The following is a 21,142-nucleotide window of genomic DNA, read 5'->3' as shown; positions in this document are numbered from 1 at the left end:
CATTGGTAGCTTGTTTTTGCCGGTTTAGTGTTTATTGCTACGGCATTGGTTGTCATTGTTTTTCAGCTAATGGGCATCCATATAAATCGGTTTTTTGGTTTCGTATGCAGCGGTCTGCCTTCCGATGTTGCTTGTACTGAAGGGAGTTCCTTTTGCTTCGGTTTCAGGATCCAAATGCGAGTCACATCTGAGTTATTGCTGAGAATTTTCTTTGGGATCCAGATCTGTTTTATTCCCTTGATTTTTTTTTGAACTATCTGCTTCGGTTGAATTCTTCCGTTGTATTGTTTTTTGTCTGCCATGTCATTTCTATCCTTTCGCACCCATATTTATTTTTCTCTTGTTGGTAACTCTGATCTTTTCACTGTGGTCGGTGACTTTTCATACCTGTACTGAACATGGTTGGTAGTTCCTTGTTGGTTAGCCTTGAGTATCATTTTGTTCTTTAGTGGCACCCGTCCCTTTGGCTTTTAATCCAGTGATTGCATTGCTCGCAATGGATTATTCCGGGGTTGCTGAGCAAAGGTTACCACCTGTTGTTCTTGTGCCTGCTGAATTTTGACCGCATTCGCATTCCAATCTATCTGAACATTGTACTCTTTTTGCCAAGGTTGTCCCAACAACATGGGGTGTTGTGTGCTTTCATCCTTGACCACATAAAACTTGTGTGGGTAAATATATTGATGTACTTGTACATGCAATATAGTCCAGCCCAATGTTTTCAACGAGTGTGATGTACTACTTTCTAGCACTTGTGGAGTAGGATGAAGTTGACCTGTGGGTTTGAGCTGTTTGTATAATCCGTAAGAGATTAATTTTGCTTGAGCTCCAGAATCAAGCAATGCCGTCGATTGAACTTGATTGCTACCCACTTTGACTTCAATTATTGGCTCCACTGTGTCTTCATGAAAATTCATTAGTCGAATGCCATCGATTCGCAACGGTGATCCACATTGTTGTTGTTCTCGTAGAAGCTTTCTTTTTGCCATGCGTTCTTTTGCTTCTACTTGAGCTTCTTCTCATACCTTCTGTTTCTCCTTCATTCATTGTTTTTCTTGATGGATTTGTTGAAGCATATCCTTTGTTAGTGGTAAATGATATTTCTTCAATCGACACCCACTAATCCAATTTGTCATTTCTTCACCTGCTAATGTAGAAAGCTTGACGGCTCCGCTTTGTGATAGGTCACTAATCACAAAGGGTCCCATCCCTCACTTTTTAAGTTTCTTGGCATGTTGCTTTAAGGTATAAACAAGTACATAATCACCTGTTTTGAACTCTTTTGTGTGCACATGCTTGTAAAAAAACTCCTTTTGCCCTCTCTTTTTAGCATGGATCGAAGTTACAGCTCTCAAGCTGAGTTCATCTAGCTTTTCAAGATCATCTATTCTTGAAGAGAGCTCATGCCCTGTCTGTTCTAAGCGTTTCTCTACTCGTAGAGTTGGAATTAAAAACTCTATGGGTAATATAGCATTTAGACCAAACACCATGTTGTACAATGTCGTTCCTATCGATGTTTTGTAAGCTACCCTATATGCCCATAGTGTTGAGTGTAGCTGCTGATCCCAATCTGTTCTTGACTCTCACACAATTTTAGTGAGAACTGTGCATAGTCTTTTATTTGTGGCCTCAGCTTATCCATTTGCATGTGGATGGTATGGAGCAGATTTCCTATGTATGATCATGAATTCCTCTAGCAGATATTCAATGACTTCATTAAGAAAATGTCTTCCACGATCATTGACAATTTCTATTGGTAAACCGTATCGTACAAAAACATTCTCATACAAAAAGTGTGCAGTGGTTCATGCATTTGCTTTTTGTGTTGCCTTGGCTTCCGCGATAGTCCGTAGCCACAATGATATATTGGGTATGGGTGCGATATGCAGGGGGTGAAATAGGTCCCACAAAATTAATGCCCCATTTTGCAAATGCCCTTGCTCCCATCATTGGCCGTAGTGGCATCTCATCTCTCTTTATCGGCACCTTGGTGCGCTGACATGCGTCACAACGCTTTACAAACTCTTCAGCATCCATATGCAATGTAGGCCACCATATTCCTACGGTTAAGACAATTTTTGCCGTCTTATCACTTGAAAAATGGCCTCCACTTATTCCTCCATGTGAGTGTTCTAGAATGAGTAGGTATTCACTTTCACTTGCACAGATTCTAAGTTGATTGTCCTTTCCTCGCTTATAGAGTTGGTTCCTAATTAGCTGAAAGTCACGAGCCTCCAGCTCTATAGCCCTTTTCCGTGCTCTTGTTATGTTTTCAGGAAACGTCCTTGTGGTTAAGAAATCAATGATATATTGACTCCATGCATGTGCAATTTTTACCTAAAACAATGTCGCGTGATCCACTGGTCTTTTGGCACTACATATAGTACAATTGGTAACATAAGCATGTGTGTCCGTGTACATAGTTGGCCAATAAACCCCTAACTGTTTCAGTCTCTGGTGTTTTTTCACTGTTGAACAATGAAATGCACAATCGAGGACATGTGCTTCTTCAAGATAACACTCGAATTCTTCCGGATTTATACATAATCGTAGAATTTGGTCCAATCCTAGATGATACAGCTGCTCTGCAATCAACTGGAAGTTTTTTTTTTGTCGAATTGTTGTTGTTTGGATCTGTCTTCCGTGTTATCAAACCTACCTCCAAAGGAAAGAATGCTAACAATTTTCTGAGACCATTTGGGTATTATTTCAATATTGAAAAGATAAGCATCTGGTATGTCATCATCTACTCCTTCAGGAGCTTCCCCATTGTGTATCCTCGATAGATGATCCGCTCGTAGATGGGTTTTACCATTTTTGACCACTACTGTGAAATCAAACTCTAGCAGTATAATAAACCAACATACAATCCTCCTTGTATTGCATGGTTTATTCACCAGATACAAAAGAGCTTGATGATCTGTGAAGAATACAAATTTTTTTGCGAGCAAATAATGCCAAAATTTCTTTACAGCATAAATCATTCCTAACCCCTCTCTTTTGGTGGTTGTGTAGTTCTTTTTCGCACTGTTTAACTGTCGGCTTGCATAACAAACTAGAAAATCCATTGTTCCGTCTCCAGGTTGAGCCAGAATACTCCCGATTGCATATGCAGAAGCATCAATGTGAACATGGAATATCTTTTCCCAATCCGGTGCTCTAAGTACATGTGCTGATACAAGGTTTTCCTTCAGATTTTGGAATGAAGTTTCACACTCCTCAGTCCAATCGAAATTGACTAACAAACGATACAGAGGTTGTGCGATGACTGCATACATATATATGAATCTTTGATAATACCCACAGTGTCCCATGAAGGATTGCACTTGTTTCGCATTAGTAGGCCTGGGCAAGTCTACTATGACTCTGACTTTGTTTAGGTCAGTGGTTATGCCATTTCTTGAGACAATGTGTCCTAAGATGCGGCCTTGCCTAACCATAAAAATACACTTTTTCGGGTTAAGACAGATTTGATATGTTCTGCATTTTTCAAATACCTTTTTCAAATGGTCAATATGTTCCTCTCGTAGAAGATAGTGTACACAAAGATCATCCATGTATATTTCTAAGAATATTCTCAGGTATTCTTTGACGCGTGCGTCATTAACCTTTGAAAGGTAGTTGGGACATTAGTTAAGCCAAAAGCCATAACACGATACGCATATATTTCCCATTTTGTGGCAAAGGCTGTTTTGTGTTGATCCTCTATTGCAATTGCCAGTTGGTTGTATCCTGAAAACCCATCTAGAAAGGAATAAGCCCGTTTCCTGGCCACCCTCTCAAGTACATGTTATGTGATTGGCAAGGGATAATTATCCCTAATGGTGGCTGCATTTGCCTTTTTGAGGTTTACACACACTCGCAGTTTTTCGTTCTTTTTGGGGACTACCACAATGGGTGACACCCAATCTGTATGCTCGTTTTCATAAATGAATTCAGCTTACATCAGCTTGTCAATCTCCTCTTTGATTCGTTTAGCAAATGTGTCATTATATGTATAAGGACGTTGTTTGCTAGGTTTCGCATCTGATTTAAAAGGAATTGTATGTTGGCATATCGATGGATCAACTCCTTTGAGGTCTTTGTAGGACCATGCAAACACATCTTTATACTTCTTGAGAAGTTGTGTTAGCTGTTCTTCTTCTTCAGGCTCTAAATCGGTTGCGATATAGTCCGGCTGAGGCTTCTCTCCTGGTTCAGTGAGGTCTATCCTTTTTGCATTTTCCGGCCCATCGTAAGATTCCTGGTTTGTTCTTTCCCTAACTGGTGGTGTCATTATGATTTTTCTGTCCTGGATGGTAAATTTTCAATAGTGTGATGGTACATTCATGTTTTCCTTTTCTGACTCCCCTTTTCCATCACTATCTTCCTCAGTAGTCCATATCTCTCGTAAAGACCGGTTCAGTTCTTGGTATTTCTGTTTACGCTCCAGTTTGGTCCACTCTTGGTCTTTCGTTGTTTCTTTTTGGATTTTCGAGATTTTTGTGATTTTGTTTTTGTTTTAGCTTTTCGTACTTGTCTTATTTCCTCTCGCGTTCTTTCCCTTCGAATTTTTGAGAATCTTCCTGATATTTGATCTTTTACACAATCCTCTGCTTTGACAAGCATCAGATAGTGAGTTTTACCTTTCATCTTTGGCATTAGGTTCTCTCTCGGTTTGTTTCTTGCTCATTTTCTCCTATAGCGTTCCTTGCGTCTAGGGTGCTGATTAGCAAAATCATAAAATTTGATATTCTCTGTTTTCCACCCACGCTCACTTGAGTTGTCTGAACACTCATTCTCTGTATCATTATTGACCTCCAGATGTTTAGAGGAGTTATAAAACTCTTCTTGTGCTGGTGGTTCTACCATCTCATCTTCTCCTGGTATAAGGCTTACCATGTAATAGGGTAGCACATCATAGCCATCCTTATCGAAAATTTTTGTTGTTGGACTATCTGTACTGGTACATACATCCAATGTTGCTAGTATGTGTTCCCATTCTAAAGGTTCTAAGGCATCTTCAGGAAAAGGTTCTGGAATATACTCCTTGTCCTCAGTTGCTCTTTCTAAGACGCATTCCTCTCTTTTTAAGCTTCCACATTGTGAAGCTCCGCACATCCATAGATCTTTTTGTTGCCCTAACCATGCTGGGAGTTCCGATCCTGCGATTGTAGCTAAATCAAACTCTTCCACTGGTGTTTGGTTCACATCCTTGTAACTATGGTCTTTCAGGTGTATTTTGGTTATTGTCTCGCCATGTCGGAGGTATATGTGGTCATAACCCCAATCTTGGACCATTTTCAATTGTCTCATGAATGGTCTTTCCAAGATGATCTCGTAATTGTTCTTTTTGTTAAAATCAACTATTGCAAATGTATGCTCATACTCGATTCCACACAAAGTGACAATCACTTTTTCTAAGATTCCTAGAGGCTTCTCCATGAACCCATCTGCCAATTGTAATTTCATTTTGGTAGCTCTCAAAGCTGGTTTTCCCCATTTTTTTCCAGATTTCCTTGGTGGCGATAGCAACTCCTGCTCCACTGTCAAGAATAGCCTTGGAAACTACTTCTTGGAATTCTACTGGTAGCGTGGTGTTCCCATCTTCTCCCTCACAATACTCTCCAACCTTGTTTATAGGTATTGGCCTAGTATTTAGTTGAGGCTGGTCCAATTCTCTGATCCCTTCCTGAAGCTTCGAGGTGGGGTATTTCACTCCAAATTTTTCTAGGCATTTTCCTACTGTGGTCCACATGTTTGGTCGTAGCCTTAGGAGTTCGGCTAATGTGATTGTGCATGCCACCAGAGTGGACAATAACTCAATCAACCCTTATGAATCCATCACTTTGTTAGAAGAAAGTCTTTGAGATGGGATCGCTCTCACTTCAGACTTAGCTTCATACTCTCCTAGGTAAGAGGGTAGAGTTTTCAGCGAGTCTGGTTGGCTGTGCCCCGAACTAATTGATCCCTGTTCTCCCCCTTGTGAATTTATATCAAAGTTCATTTGCGACCTTGCCTCAAATTCTTCAATAGGTGGTAAGATCTTGTTCTTCTCTTTTCTCGTGCTGTTCATGTGGTTACTTACCCTGTTAGCTTAGTTGGCCTCACGGATTTGCTTCCACAGATCATCTAGACCGTTACAATCCTTTCCCATTTCTGCCAATGTTTTAGGTTGGAACCCGTCACTTGACTCATCTATTGTATTTGGCACTATGATAGGTTCTCCCCTAGACTCATAGGCATTCGTGAGTCTTTCCTTCGTTTCTACTTGTTCCTCTAAAGCTGGTTGGATAGGGGTTGGAGCTGGTACTTCATGCCAATTTGTAGGTTTACCAAGCGGGTTTTCCATCAAAGATTGAGCTGTTTCAATCATCTTTCTACACATTTCCAACCTCTGTTTTTCTATTTCAGCATATGGATAAGTTATCCATCTTTGCTCTTGGGTTTGGTTCCTTTTGAGTCTGGCTTTGTAAGCTTTTAGAAGTGCATCCAACTACTCATTTACCTTGTCTGCCAGTATTGATCCTCCTGATCCTGCACTTTTGGGTTCTGCTATTTCCTTGGGTGCTATGGTTGCCGTGGTGTGTGAGCTTAGGCTAGCTAGATCCTCTAACCGCTCTAATCTATCCTTTGTGTGTTTTAACTCCTCGGATAGAGCCGTTTTCTCTCGTTCTTTCCTGGCTTTCATACGCGCCTTTCTAGTCTTCCAAGTGCTTCTCTGATTTTTCATTTCTGAGCTTGGGGCATCGTTTTTGGCTCTTCAATTATGGGTTCGTTCGTCATTCTTTGAGGTTGGGCTCGTGTCACCGCCTGAATAGGTATGATTGTTTCATTTTCTGACCCTCCACTAGAAGGCACTGCATGTTCAAGGTAGTTTTGCTCCTTTGCTCGGGTTCTTAGAGAAATCAGGAATCAAATGAGTAACTCCACACTCGGTGCAATATGCGTTGACTCTAATGATTTCATAATGAGGACAGTCTCTTAGCCAATGGTCTTCGCCACATTTGTAGCAGGGTCCTTTAGGCTGTTGAGGTGCTCCTTGAGCTCCTCTTTGTTGGTATGCATGTCTCTGTCCGCCCATGCCTCCGTTGGCTATGAACAACAATGTTCGTTCATCTAAGCTATATCTTTCTTCTCTTGTTGCCTGTGCAGCTGTAGGTGGTCCTGTATTTCCTATCATGCTCCATGGTTCTGGTGTCGAGGGTTCTTCCGGTGGATAATAGACAGGGTTTGCTGCATATCCATTGGAATCTTCATAATATGCATGCATAGGCACCAAAGCCTTCTCTTCTGATTTTGTTACGGTTGGTGTGTATCTTATGCTGACTGGTCGTAATCCTGGTAGGGGTGGTTGTTGCCCCAACACTAGTTGTGGTCTTTCTACACCTACAGGTTCGGTAGGTTGCCTGCTTGATACCTAGGCATCGGTGGAACTTGAGGAGAAGCTACCTGAGCTTGGGGAGCGTAAGGTCTCTCTCTCACATATCCCTTGCTATAATAACATTCCTCCGTCCCATGGTTTGTCCATTTTTGTTCAATAGCACACCACTTGGGCTGTTTGGCCTGGGGTTTGGTGTACAAGTTAATCTTTTTTAGAACTTCCTCTACAAGCTGCTCTTGGTTTACAGCTACTTCTCCTTTCGGTGCTGTCTTAGAAGACTTGCTTCCACTTTGTTGTGAATATGAATCGTCGTCAAGATCCTTGAACTCACCCTCTTTGTAGACCGCACAATTGTCTACAAGGTAAAGAGCCTCCTTGGTTAACTCATTCAACGTCGTGCTCCTCTTCATATGTAAGTCCTTCTGGAGATCTTCATTCCTTAGTCCTTGGATGAATATAAGCATAAGTCTGGACTGAGTCGGCAGTTCTTCCACAGGGCAGAACTTAACATACCCTTTTAGTCTTAGGACTGCCTTCCGCACAGATACTCCATCTTTCTGTTTGAATTTATGGATTTGTGAGACAGTATTATGATCTATTCCCCTTTGTGAGAATTCCTCGATAAACTCGTCAAACACTTCCTCCATAGACTCAAAGTCTCTATGCTCCATAGAGTCAAACCAAGTAGCAGCATCATCCTCTAAGGTTAGTCCAAACCATGCAAATTAGGTAGGGAAGTCTAACACCTCTTCCGCTCTAATTACACGCACAAAGGCAGCTACATGATCTCTTGGATCTCTGTTTTCTGTGTATTTCTTGTTTATCCATTTTTGCACTTGAGAAGGTCTAATTCTACGATAGTATACAAATCTCATCATTGGATCTCCTCGTCCCAATCTATATACCTCCTCTGGTCTTCTGTAGTAGGCTGGTTCTTCTCCCAATGGTGCTCCTAAGCCATAATTTCTAACAGTTCTTGCAAGAGATGGTTCATCTCTTCGAACTCGTTCTATGTGTGGTCTCCCAGGCTCTGTTATCCCTTGAGTTTTTGGCTTACTCTCTCCTTGATACCTTGAATAGAGTGGTGGTTCTTGCAAATCCCTTAGCCCACGTGCGGCTTGATAACCATCTCGGTTTCGGTCTTGCTCCAATGTTGCACTCTGTTGAAGCCATGCCTGCAATGATGGTTGAGTTGCTGGTTGGTTTTGGTTGTTGAATGTCTGCGGTCGGGTGGAATGTGAGGTCGCGTCATACTCCTCTGAAAAGGGATTTGTCGACTTGCTAGGGGTGTAGGTGGCTCTTGGCACTTCATAAGGGGCATATGTTGATGCTCCTGGAACTGTTACCTTTTCTACCTCCTCTGGGAGAATACGTTGGTATTCTCGCCCGTACCTATCAACAAAAACAATATCCTTTCCCATAGCAATTTCATAAGAGAATAAGTAAAGAACCTTGTCTTTGCTTAACTTGTTTGGATAGGGTTCTTTGCAGCGAAAATAAGAGACTATTCCCTCACTCTCATGCTTGTAAATTCCCACGTTCTCATTATAAGTTGAAACCCTGGTTGTTTTCTTATCATACATAAAAATTGCTCCAGGTCGATCAATGTTTGGTGGCGGTTCTTGAGTTTCTGAAACCATTTTCCCCTTCGCCACGTTATCTCCATATTTGTTGTAATCTTCAGGGTTACTAACTATCAGATAGTGGTTCCCCTTTTCGTCTTGGAATCTATCCCCATCATCATAGACTCGAATTATCTCTAGTCTCTGAGCCGACCTTTCTTCAATGCAAATACACTTGCGTCCTCGATAATTAGAATAGACTAAGGCTCCCCTCGAGTTTGTTCCTTCTAAGAAGATCACAGTGAACTTGGAATCATTCAATGGATTTAGGGAGGTGCTTCCTCCAGGCATTGGTCCGTCTCATAGGTGAAACCTCCTGGCTGTTGACTACCCATCATGAAGAAGGATTTATCTGATGAAGTGTCAGTATCACTATCTTCCTCAATAATCGGTGCTAGTGGATCTAGCCTTGTCTGAGTTACACTCTCCTCGGTGGACACTAAGCTACCTTGGTCACCTGCCACCTTTTGGTCTCTAAAAATGTATCTCCCTGCCCTTAAATTCATCAAACTTATCAATGCAATTTATCACAAATCCTTGCCACTCACCTGGCAAAGGATCAATCTCCGCACAACTTCTTGATTTGCTGCTGATTATACCTGTACACAAGCGTTTAGTTTCGGCAATTGAATCAAAGCATCTAACTGCTAGACTTGATTTTAGTAATGATTGGTATAACTGGACAGTTAACCTCAACCACTAATGTATTTTATACATTGCTGATGTTCTGGATTAGGTCTGCTAATCTGGAATTGTACTTCCCTCGGATGTTGATCAAATTTACGTGAAAAAGTCTGAATTCAGTCTTTGCTCCGTCAAATGGCCAAACAAGGTCCAAATTCACTTTTGAAAGAAGTTCTGGAACCCTTAAGCCAAATGGAACCTCACTATCTAAGCCCAGTCAAATTTTCTCTTCACTAAGCCCCAGTAGAATCCTACGCGTAGAATGTCTCCTGCTTTGTTTTTCCTGGATTCTTGCACTATGAATTCCCCTTGATGTGCTGAGTCCACAGCTGTTTTTACTTTTTGATTTGGACACCTATAAGCTGGTCAATGGATCAAAAATCTGTTCTGACAGCTTGCTGCTGCTAGTCTTGATCAGTCTAATCAACTCCAAATTGGACCAAAATTGACTAGGAGGCTTGCCTCAGGCTATACAACACCTTTCTATGCCCACAGTAAGTATCTGGCTTCAATTTCTTGCTTTACACATCCTACACGTAGGATGTCTTTTTGCTTAGAATGGAGTCAAATGCAAAGCACAGACTCCCCTTGAGTTGCTGATCACTTTGGCATGCTCAAAATTAGGTTTGGAGTGCAAAATCACACAGATGACATCCTACGCGTAGGATGTCGTTTTGGCTTGTTTGACCCCAGACTTGACCCACAACTTCCCCTTGATGTCAGCAACCCAGTGGTATGCTTAGATTTTGGTTTGGATTTCAAAAGTCCCCAATTTTAGCTGTTCTAGCCTTTTTCAGTCAAAAGTGCTAAAGTCTGCTTAGAACCCAATTTTCTCACCCAAATGAGATGAAACCTCTCTCAGTCACTCAATATATCATGCAGATCATGCTCATGTAGCCATCCTATGGTTTTGGTCTTAAAATAATGCTTTGGTACAATTGGATAGGATGTCTGACAATTTCAGTCTGTCTGGCCCTATCCTGTCAAGATATGGTCAAATTTTCACTTTCCAGGTGAAAATAGGGTAAACCCCACCTTCTGAACACACTGGTCAACTCAAAATTCCAAAATTCCCACCATATTAGCTTGTAGACATCCTACGCGTAGGATGTCTCCTGGCTTAAAATTAATTTTTTTCCTGACAGAAATGCTCCTGATGCAGCTCTATCAGAATCACTCACAGTAACTTTTGGACTTCACTTCAGCTTTCAAACACACTTTTGTGTCTTTTTGCATCTTTTACAACCTTGTGATGTATCTACCAAGCAAGTATACATGCATGAAGTGCTCTAGATCCTGAATCATGATGTCCTACTTACTCTACTCCTACTCATCATGTGAAATGGTGTTTTGGTTGCTTTTTGGCCTCTGTGGACTCTCAAGCTCTCCTCTCACCGCTTCTACCACTCCAACTCCTACTCTTCTAATACCTAAACTATCTCAGTCTACCTAAATCTACCTAAGTCGAAGGATCTAGGCCAGACACACGCTCCCTAGACTCCCTCTAAGACCTAGAGAGTCCTTCACCCTCTGATCTTATCTAAATGTAAAACGAGACTCTTGGCAAGCCAAAGAATCCCTATCCTCAAGGACTAGTCTCGGTCACCTACCTAAGTTTTTCGTCCCCAATAGCGACGCCAATGTTGGACGAATACTCCGTGACAGACGTCAGCACAGCGCGAACTCACCTAACAAGATTTGTCAGCTAAGGACGTAGCTCGACCCGCAGGCGCGTGGAAGCAAGCATAGGGTGTCAACCTACACTCGACCGACTCCTACCTAATTCTTACTGAGGTCTCTACCCAATGTCTAAGTCACAGCCTTCAGGAGTGCATAAGAGGGAACTTCTTACAACTCTTTCTAGAGCCAAACACCCATCAAACAATCTTGAAACACCATAGAACTTGAAGGAGACCCTACTAACACCAATAGGTCGCTCTCCCTAAGGTCTATGAACCAAAACCCCAACCCAAAACACCCGGTGCAAAATCACATAGGATGTCTGACCGAAATTTACAGGTCTTTGTTTCCGAAATCTAAAATGCCTCATGTGTAGCTCTACTCGATGTGAAATCGTGGATATGCTGCAATGAAAAATCGGACAACGTATGCTCACCGAATCACCAGATGAAGCTCATAGATGGAGCTCGCAAAACCAGACCGTACGCGTGCAATGTAGGTATCGATGCGTAGCTCTTGTTGGGGGCAACACGCTGCACTTCTCCGCACTCGATTCTGACCATTGGTGCACACATAGCATCAAGATGAAGCTCACACTCTCTCTCGTACACAGTACGCTCACTCACAGACTTCAAAACTTTTTTTTAAATGACAAAAGGGTTTTTTTTTCATTAAGGTCAAAAAGTGGTATAAATACCTTACAATTCTCAAACCCTAAAGTTCCAAATTAACCATCTACTCAATCTAAATGTCAAAACTTGGATACAATCTGGAAACTTCTGTAAGCCCCAATATTTACAAGGTGAAATGTTGGGTTTTCTCAACAAATGGATAATTACAAAAATGATAATCTGCAGAGCTGTCATTATCCGTAGGGTGTGTCCAGCTTCTAACACTTTGGCAGGTGATATTTCATCCTACAAAGTCTGCATCAAACTGGTGATACTTCATAGAGGTAGCCCCTCCTAGTGCACAGACGTATGAGGGCTACCATGTGCCAATCACAATGACATCAATGGAGGAGATCAGAGAAGATGCTCAGTTAGAAGCCGTTGAGGTAGTGCTAGACGAGCATCAAGCTGCTACTCTCTATGGGGTGCATGCAAAGGATCTACAAAATGAAACAAAGGATGTCTGCCTAAATGGAGAGCTCTATATAGACTTAGGGAGTTATGCTGAGCTATGCGAGGATGAGAGAGAGACCTCTTAAAGCCATAAACATTGTATTTGAACAATTTTGCTCCGTTTTATAATATATATTGTATTCACATGCCTTTTTGTCCATTCCTGTCTATATGCTATACTTGAGAAATTTAAATTGTGTTTAATTGTCATTGCTTCCACTCCAGATATGCTCCTTCTCTCTCCTCCCTCTCATGTCCGCCTTGCTGGGGTGAGCACTACTACTGTCATGATCACTCATACTGATGGAGTCCTAGAATCTGCAACTACCCAAGAATATAGAAACCTGCATATACAAAATAGATTAGACATACCTCTCTCTCTCTCTCTCTCATAATAGATAAAGATCTGTTGCAAGTAATTGAGAAAACTATGGCATTTATGACCAGAGTGTCTTATCACAGCTACATATAAAAGGCATGTTGTCCAAGACATAGCTTTTACAAGATATGTAGAATGCACACGAGAGATAAATTCACAAGAACTTCACAGGAATCTCTCTACACAGGAATCCCTCTCCCTTTATGAGTCCTCTCTCTCTCTCTCTCTCTCTCTCTCTCTCTCTCTCTCTCTCTCTCCCTCTCTCTCTCTCTCTCCCCACAAGAATCCCTCTCCCTATTATCCCTTGTTAAGTGGATTTGATGTCTCTCCCAAGAATGTTACATGTATAGCACACCTTATCTCACTAAGTCATTAAATTAGACACATAGCTAGAATTTATTGTAGTGAGATTTTGATTCCATATGATTGATGCCATTCATTAAAAACTAATTATAAGCTGTTCTGTAGAATAAAAAGCCGCAACATCTACAACCATTATGGATCATTTGTTACTCGGTCTAGTGTTGGGTTCAAGCCCTTGCCGGTGTTGTCTAGTCCATGTGGCCCTCTTGGTTAACTGAGGAGAACGACTCCTTAATCTTGATTTTGGATGGCAAGTTTCAAATCTATATATATGTGAAGGTTTTAAAACAAATGATAGAACATTATTTTTGAAAAGGTGTTGAGTTGATTTTCTCTCTCACTATCTTGTTTCCTTCTTTGCATTGCATCTCCTTTTGCCATGGTGATCCTTAGATGCCATCCTCCATATCTCGCTCCCAACAACTGGTATCAGAGCCTCCTCAAGGGCCTGTGCTCGAAGAGCTTTTGCGGGAACCGCCACCTATAGAAGGGAAAAGAAGGTCGTTGCAAATCCGAGCAAAACCTGCATCAACACGGTCTCCCTAGCTTGAAAAGCAACTTTGGACAATACCATGCCCCCGTTTTTCTTTCATCTCCAGCTACGAGCACAATTGATAAGGCACAGGTTATAAGTCACTGCAGGGAATTCGTCATACTTATTTTTGTGTATTTCACATTATTTTGAAATAGTGGCCCCCTTATTTGACCTTGGCCTTCAAGAAAGTGGGCAGTCACACAAAGCAAGAGTGTTTCTTTGGCTTAAGAAAATTTGAATCTTTCTAATCTTTCGAGTTTGATATCACCAACCCGATCCACATTTTGCTATGATTCATTTCTCGATAAGGAGTTTATCAAAGCGCTACAGTTCATTGTGCTCGCACAATCGATTGAAGGTAAAGAAGGGGATATTCGCACACCTCTACACATCTTGGCTTGTATCCTTGGTAGATGAAAATCAAGGGCTACTCGATGCAAAAAAAATTATGGAGTATTGTGAGATTTGTTGGAACAGACATGACTGCTATGTCTACAAGATGCAACTATAGACTGCTTTCAAAGAATATTTGTTTCGAGCACTCCATACATCAACAACACAACATACAAAAATTATTTTTCCTTGTAAGTATCATCATTTTATTTTTAATTTGGTATGTTGTCAATATCAATGTCAAAGCCTTGTTTTAGCTTATCAATTGTCAGGTATTGTCATGCCAAATTTTGTATGGGTTATAGACACCACCACATATAAGTGGTAAGACCTCCAATTCTGTTTGGTCGAGTTCTTGTTGTCTCACTTTGATTGTTGTCTGAGGGAAGTACACACACTCACACTCACACACACACACACACACACACACACACACACACACACACACACACACACACACACACACACACACACACACACACACACACACACACACACACACACACTTTTATGTTGTTGTCGGGGGAGGGGGGTTGCTTTTACTCATAGTTTTAGGTGATTGAACTTTTCCATGGTATATATCAAGTCTATTGTCGATGACCGGTCTTGAGGGGGGATTGTTGGGTTCAAGCCCTTGTCCGTGTGGGAACAAGTTTTTTGGTTAACTAAGGAGAACCACTCCTTAGTCTCGAGTTTTCATGGCAAGTTTCAAATCTATATATATGTAAATCTTTTAAAACAAATGATATAGCATTATTCTTGAAAAGGTGTCGAACTGCTTCTCTCTCTCTCTCTCTCTCTCTCTCTCTCTCTCTCTCTCTCTCTCTCTCTCTCTCTCGGTTCCTTCTCTACAATGCATCTCCTCTTTCCATGGTTTTCCTCAAACGCCATCCTCCATCCTCCATAGCCCGCTCCCAACATCTAGGACTAGAGGGGCTTACACATGCTCCTCATATTCCATAACCATAGTTCCATATGATTGGTGCCATTAATTAAGTATTGACTTGGTCTACGATATAAGTCTAGGACTAGAGGGGCTTACACATGCTCCTCATCGTCCAAAACCACACACACAACCTTGAATTGGGACACTTCCTAGTATTGTTCACAAACTAGGGAGTAATAAAAAAATACACATACTCAACCATGATTTCATGCACACCTAAGGGTGATAACCATATCACCTCTTTCGTTGTCAGTCTATTCTCACTCTAAAAAATTTGAATCATCAACCTTGTTAGCAACCACCCACTACTATCAGAAAAACACAACACACGCTCACAAACACATCACTCTATTTTAAAGCTCAAGGGAGCCTTCTCCAATTTCTCGTCCTATGAAGGTGGGAGTGACAAGATCTTCACACATTAGAATTATCTCTTGCAAATGGAATCACCAAATAAAAGAACAAAGATAGTACCCTCTATGTTGTACTAGATAAAGGTATAATTGAGGACTACCATGCCTTAACACTTCTCTTGCTATTCTATTTACCCAATAAGTTAACATTAAAAGCCTTAAATTATGGATACATGAGGGTCCTCTATCTTCTTAATTTTTCATAGAGAAGGTACATTGAGACGAGTACCATTTATGGAACACAAAGAGACATTTAGGCACATAGATAATGGTCCTCTATCTGCTTAATTGTTGATAGGGAGGGTACATTGAGATGAGTACAGCTTATGGCACATAAAGAGATGTTTAAATCACTTAGATGCAACCTAAGATCTTTACACTTCTATAAAATGATATAGGATAGCTCAACACTCAATCTATTTAACTGCTTATGATTGGGTTTCGACCCTCTCTCTCTCTCTCTAGATGTCCACATGAGGGCCATCTTGGGAAACTAGGGATAAGCTTAACCATGGTTAGGCTAAGTATAACTAGCTCATACCCTTCTAGATTCTACTTGCCGCTATAATTTCAAGAGGAGAGAAGTATATGCTAAATAGGTTTGTAGTGTTAGTAGTTAGTGTGGTTGGTTATTACAACGGGTTTCAATTTACAATTGCTGTAATAAAAACAACCACATAGTGAATTGGAGTTAAAATTGGTGGGTAATCATTAAAGTGCCATTTTAAGAGCACAAATTAACTACTTGTAAAGTAGAGATGTTAGGCTTGCATTCATAATGATAGAGAGAGCATCATGTGTAGCCACACTAAACACAATTTAAAAACTCAATGAACAAGGATAAGGAGCATACAATGGATTGATTATTAAACTATCAAAGCAAGTACTTATTGAGCCATTATATAGGATTTTGGAGAGAGCTCAGGATGACATAAAAAATGCTAGAATGAGTAGGGATCAAACCAAATGGACTCTAAGTCATACATGCTCCTCTAGCTCCTAAATCATCCTCATTCTTCTTCAAATGGATTATGCTTACCACCTTTGTCTTGCCCTTGTCTAAACATAGTGTCATGTCATAAAATATAATATCTAGCTTTACAAAAATATTTTCTCATATTAAACTGATAATTAAATGTGGGAGAATAAACAGGAACAAGAGTTACAATAGAGACATGTGCTTATAGATTTATCTCAACAAGGGACCAAAAGGAGAGATGGTTGCATCTCAATAGGGGTTCAAAAGGAGATTGTCTACCAAAGAGCAATGTGTTATAAGTGCTTCTAGACTTATCTCAGCAAGGGACCAAAAGGAGAGATGGTTTCATCTCAATAGGGGTCCAAAAGGAGATTGTCTACCAAAGAGCAATGTATAATAAGTGCTTCTAGACTTATCTCAGGAGGGGACCAAGAGGAGAGATGGTTACATCTCAATAGGGGTCCAAAAGAAGATTGTCTACCAATAAACAGAAACAAGAGCTAGAACAGAGACATGTGCTTCTGGACCTATCTCAGTAGAGGACCAAAAGGAGAGATGGTTGCATCTCAATAGGGGTCCGAAAGGAGATTGTCTACCAAAGAGAAATGTGTAATAAGTGCTTCTAGACTTATCGCATCAGGAGACCAAAAGGAGAGATGGTTGCATCTCAATAGGTGTCCAAAAGGAGATTGTCTACCAAAGAGCAATGTGTAATAAGTGCTTCTAAACTTATCTCAGCAGGGGACCAAGAGGAGAGATGGTTACATCTCAATAGGGGTCCAAAAGGAGATTGTCTACCAAAGAGCAATGTGTAATGCTTCTAGACTTATCTCAATAGGGGACCAAGAGGAGAGATGGTTACATCTCAATAGGGGTCCAAAAGGAGATAGTCTATCAAAGAGCAACGTGCATCTAATGGAGCTTAAAAGACCTTAGTGTTAGCTTCATTAAAGACCTCCAAAGGTTAGTCTAGAAAGTCTTTAGACCTTAGGCAAGCTAGGGCTGTGCTTGAGGTGGGAACCCGGCCCAAGCTTGAGGTGCTTGTCATGCTTGATGAGGAAGGTTCTTGAGAAGCTTTCCATGCATGGGGGGTAAGGTGCTAGAGTAAAAAACAGACCCTAAAAAGGAGGGGAAAAGCCTCAAAGTTAGGGGAATCTTTGACTTAACCTTCCACTCACCCAAAGGGCACTCCCTTTTCAAGGGACACATGTCAGACATGCTTAGCCACATGGTGTGCTTGAATCCTATTGGCTTGGCTAAAGAGGTGACCAATGAGCTTCTAGTTCAATTCAACAAATATCTGGATATTTTCAAGTTCTCTCTCTCAAAGAGGTAAGGAGAAAACTTGTCCTTATCCTACCCATGTTGCTTGATATAATGGAAATGGCCTATGAACTTTTAGAATAGCGGAATTAAGCGAATTCAATTGAGCATTTTTGTGAAGTTACTTTGAGAATATAGAGGGTGAACTAAATTGATGGTAGCAACATAAACATAGTACTTAATTAACTTGGCATGAGCAATACTTTTGCAAGAGAGAGAGAGAGTATTAGAGAACATGACAATAGTTGAGGACCGGATTTACTTGGAGCCGCTCTCCCCTCCAAAAGGCGTTTGTATTATAGATTCTCCCATCAAGAGAGATTTGATACATTACAATCTTTGTGTTCCTTGCGACCTAGGTGATGCAATGAAGATGGAAAGCTTCATGCATTAACTATCCCAAGTCTCAGTCCCAAGGCCTCAAACACCTTCGAAGGTGGAGAGAGCTAGCGGGGAATGAGGGTAGGAAAGATGAATAGTTTCTCACTTATCATCACTCTTCTTTCTTAGCATAGCATAATAGCATAGTAATGAAGATGAAGAAGATGGCCAGCTTAAGCATTGAATCATGGCTCTTGGTTGGATTTGCATTCCATAGCCAAGAGTGTTGGTGTAGGCTCTCCACTTCTCAACAATCTTGGATAAGGAGATGGATCTCTTGCACTTTGCAATCCACACAATGAGAGAGAGAGAGTGTGTGTGTGTGTGTGGGAGAGTATACCCCCCTCTCATGCTTGGTCCACACCTCTCTCTCTCTTTGTCTCTCTTGTATTATTTAATTATTTCATTTGGATGTGTGTCCTCTTTTTTCTCTTTGAGAGAAAGAACTTAATTAATAATGTTTATGCATCTAAATTTTCATTGGACCCCTTTAAAACCTATCCAATAGTATTTAAGCACATCATGAGGGCCGCATGTGGAGGATCATTTGAACATGTGTCTTTTATGCCTCTTGAGAGTTTGTCTTTGAATTGAACACTTCAAGAACCTTAGTCATTTTAAGCATAAAAACCACCTCAAGCTTTGGGCAAGGTTTCCACAAACATTTTAATCACTTTAGCTAGCAAGCTGACAAGCACCTCATGCTTGGGTAGGGTTCCCACCTCAAGGTCCCTAGCTTGCCTAAGGTCAAAGGACTTTTTAACACTAACTTTTGTAGGTCTTTAATGAAGCTAACCCTAAGGTCTTTAAGCTCCATTAGGTAGCATTGCTCTTTAACATAGCATCTCTCATTTGGACCCCTTTAACCTTGGCCCCGTGTTGAGACAGATCCATAAGCACATGTCTATATTGTACCCTTGTTCCCGTTTATTCTCCCATATTAAATGATCGGTTTAATATGAGAAAATCATTTGGGTTGGTTAAATATTAGATTTTATGACACTTGGAATGCATTATGCATGTGATTGGCTAGGATGAGAGGGATCCAATGAGATTCAAGCTTGAGCAAAAGTGAGGGGTCGACCATGTAGCTTATCAAATAGGTCTTCTACCCGTGGAACGGGAAACCTATTCTTGATAGTGATCCTATTTAGTCTCTATAGTCGACACACATACGATATGTGCTGTCTTTCTTTTGCACTAGTAGCACAGGAGAACAAAATGGAGATGAGCTAAGCAAGCAAGGGGTGTCTTTGGGCGTAGACACCCTCTCACACATTCATTTTTCACACAATCTCTCACTTGGTGAAAGAGGAAGAACTCCATCTCATTCTCCAAGCTTGTTGAGAAGTTGAGAGCCTACACCAACACTCTTGGCTATGGAATGCAAATCCAACCAAGAGCCATGCTTCAATGCTTAAGCTTGCCGTCTTCTCCATCTTCATTACTATGCTATTATGTATGCTAGCAAGAAGAGTGATGATAAGTGAGGAACTATTTCTTTCTCCTACTATGAATGTTTCTTCTTCCTCTTCCCTACCCTCATTTCCCGCTAGCGCTCTCCACCTTTGAAGGTGTTTGAGGTCTTGGGACTGAGGCTCGGGATGGTTAATGCTTTTTACAAAGTCACAAGGAACACAAATATTGTATTACACCAAGTCTCTCTTGATGGGAGAATTACAAAATCCTATTGGAGGGGGGACTGGATCCACATAAATCCGGTTCTCAGTTGTTGTCAAGTTCTCTAATTTTCTCTCTCTCTTGCAAAAGTATTGTTCATGCCAAGTTAATTAAGTATAATGGTTATGTTGCTACCGTTAATTAAATTCACCCTTTATGTTCTCAAAGTAGTCTCACAAAAATGCTCTCTTTAATTATCCTAATTCCGCTATTCTCAAAGTTTGTGGGCCATTTCCATTTTATGTCATCTCACCTGGAAGGTACCAAGAAGAGAAATGTTGCGCTTAGATTGCACATTAAAGTTTCTAGGGTCATTTGATTCAATGCTAGCATCCATGGCTCTGTTCATGAGTATGATTGCGACTACCTTTGATTCTTTCACAAGATCGCATTCATCTAGCTTGATGACAAACTTTAGGACACCGTTGCACTCTTTGGGAGTAATATCAAACAATTGCACAATGTTCTTTTGCAAGGAGACCAAATACCACTTCCTCCATTTTTGGTGATATGCATGTTGATTCAATGTGAAAAGAACTTCCCAGTGTTTGAAGCACCTCCTTGTTCACTTCCCGTCTTGTTTTTTGAATAGAGAAAGGATTTAGGAGTAGTGTGTGCTTGATGTCAATCTTTTTTACTTGCTTTTGCATAGACATGAGTAGAAGGAGTTACGAAGCCAAACCCTTTCCTAGTGGAATATAACTACAAATGATGTTACATACTTGTAAATGGTAGCATATCCTTTATTTGAAATCCCATGCATGGAGTTGGCCCTTCTTTAAAAGGTTGTCAAACTGTTTGAAAATGATCTTACCATAGTGCTTGTCATCCAAGAGGCCAACAATGCTTTTTCAAATCAATACGAACACGTAAGCAACCAAGGAGGTGGTTATGCAACAAAGATCTTGGAAAATGCATGTCAAAAGTAAGAGATATATTTGTGAGGTTATGAATTTAGACTGAAAAAGGGTAGACGGACCTAGTTGATGGCTTGCACTATTTTCTTAATTCCTCTCAAGCCAAACTTCAATTCGTTGATGTCCCTTAATCTTCTTTCTCTTTGTCAAAGATCTAGCACTGTTTCTTTGCATGTGAGTTGTTGCGTAAGATCCTTGATCACTACAAGAGGTTGTGTGCTCTTGTGACGCTGTTAGCGACGGAAATACACTGGGTTTTTATAACCCCCGGCGTCGCTAAAACTGTCGCTAATAGCGTCACTACGAGAGCGTCGCTATCACCGTCGCTATATAGAGACGCTCATAGCGACGGTCATAGCG

The sequence above is a fragment of the Adiantum capillus-veneris genome, chromosome 6 (genome assembly GCF_014529385.1).
Source record: "Adiantum capillus-veneris isolate H3 chromosome 6, ASM1452938v2, whole genome shotgun sequence".
NCBI classification, from domain to species: domain Eukaryota; kingdom Viridiplantae; phylum Streptophyta; class Polypodiopsida; order Polypodiales; family Pteridaceae; genus Adiantum; species Adiantum capillus-veneris.
This window is presented reverse-complemented; position numbering follows the sequence as displayed.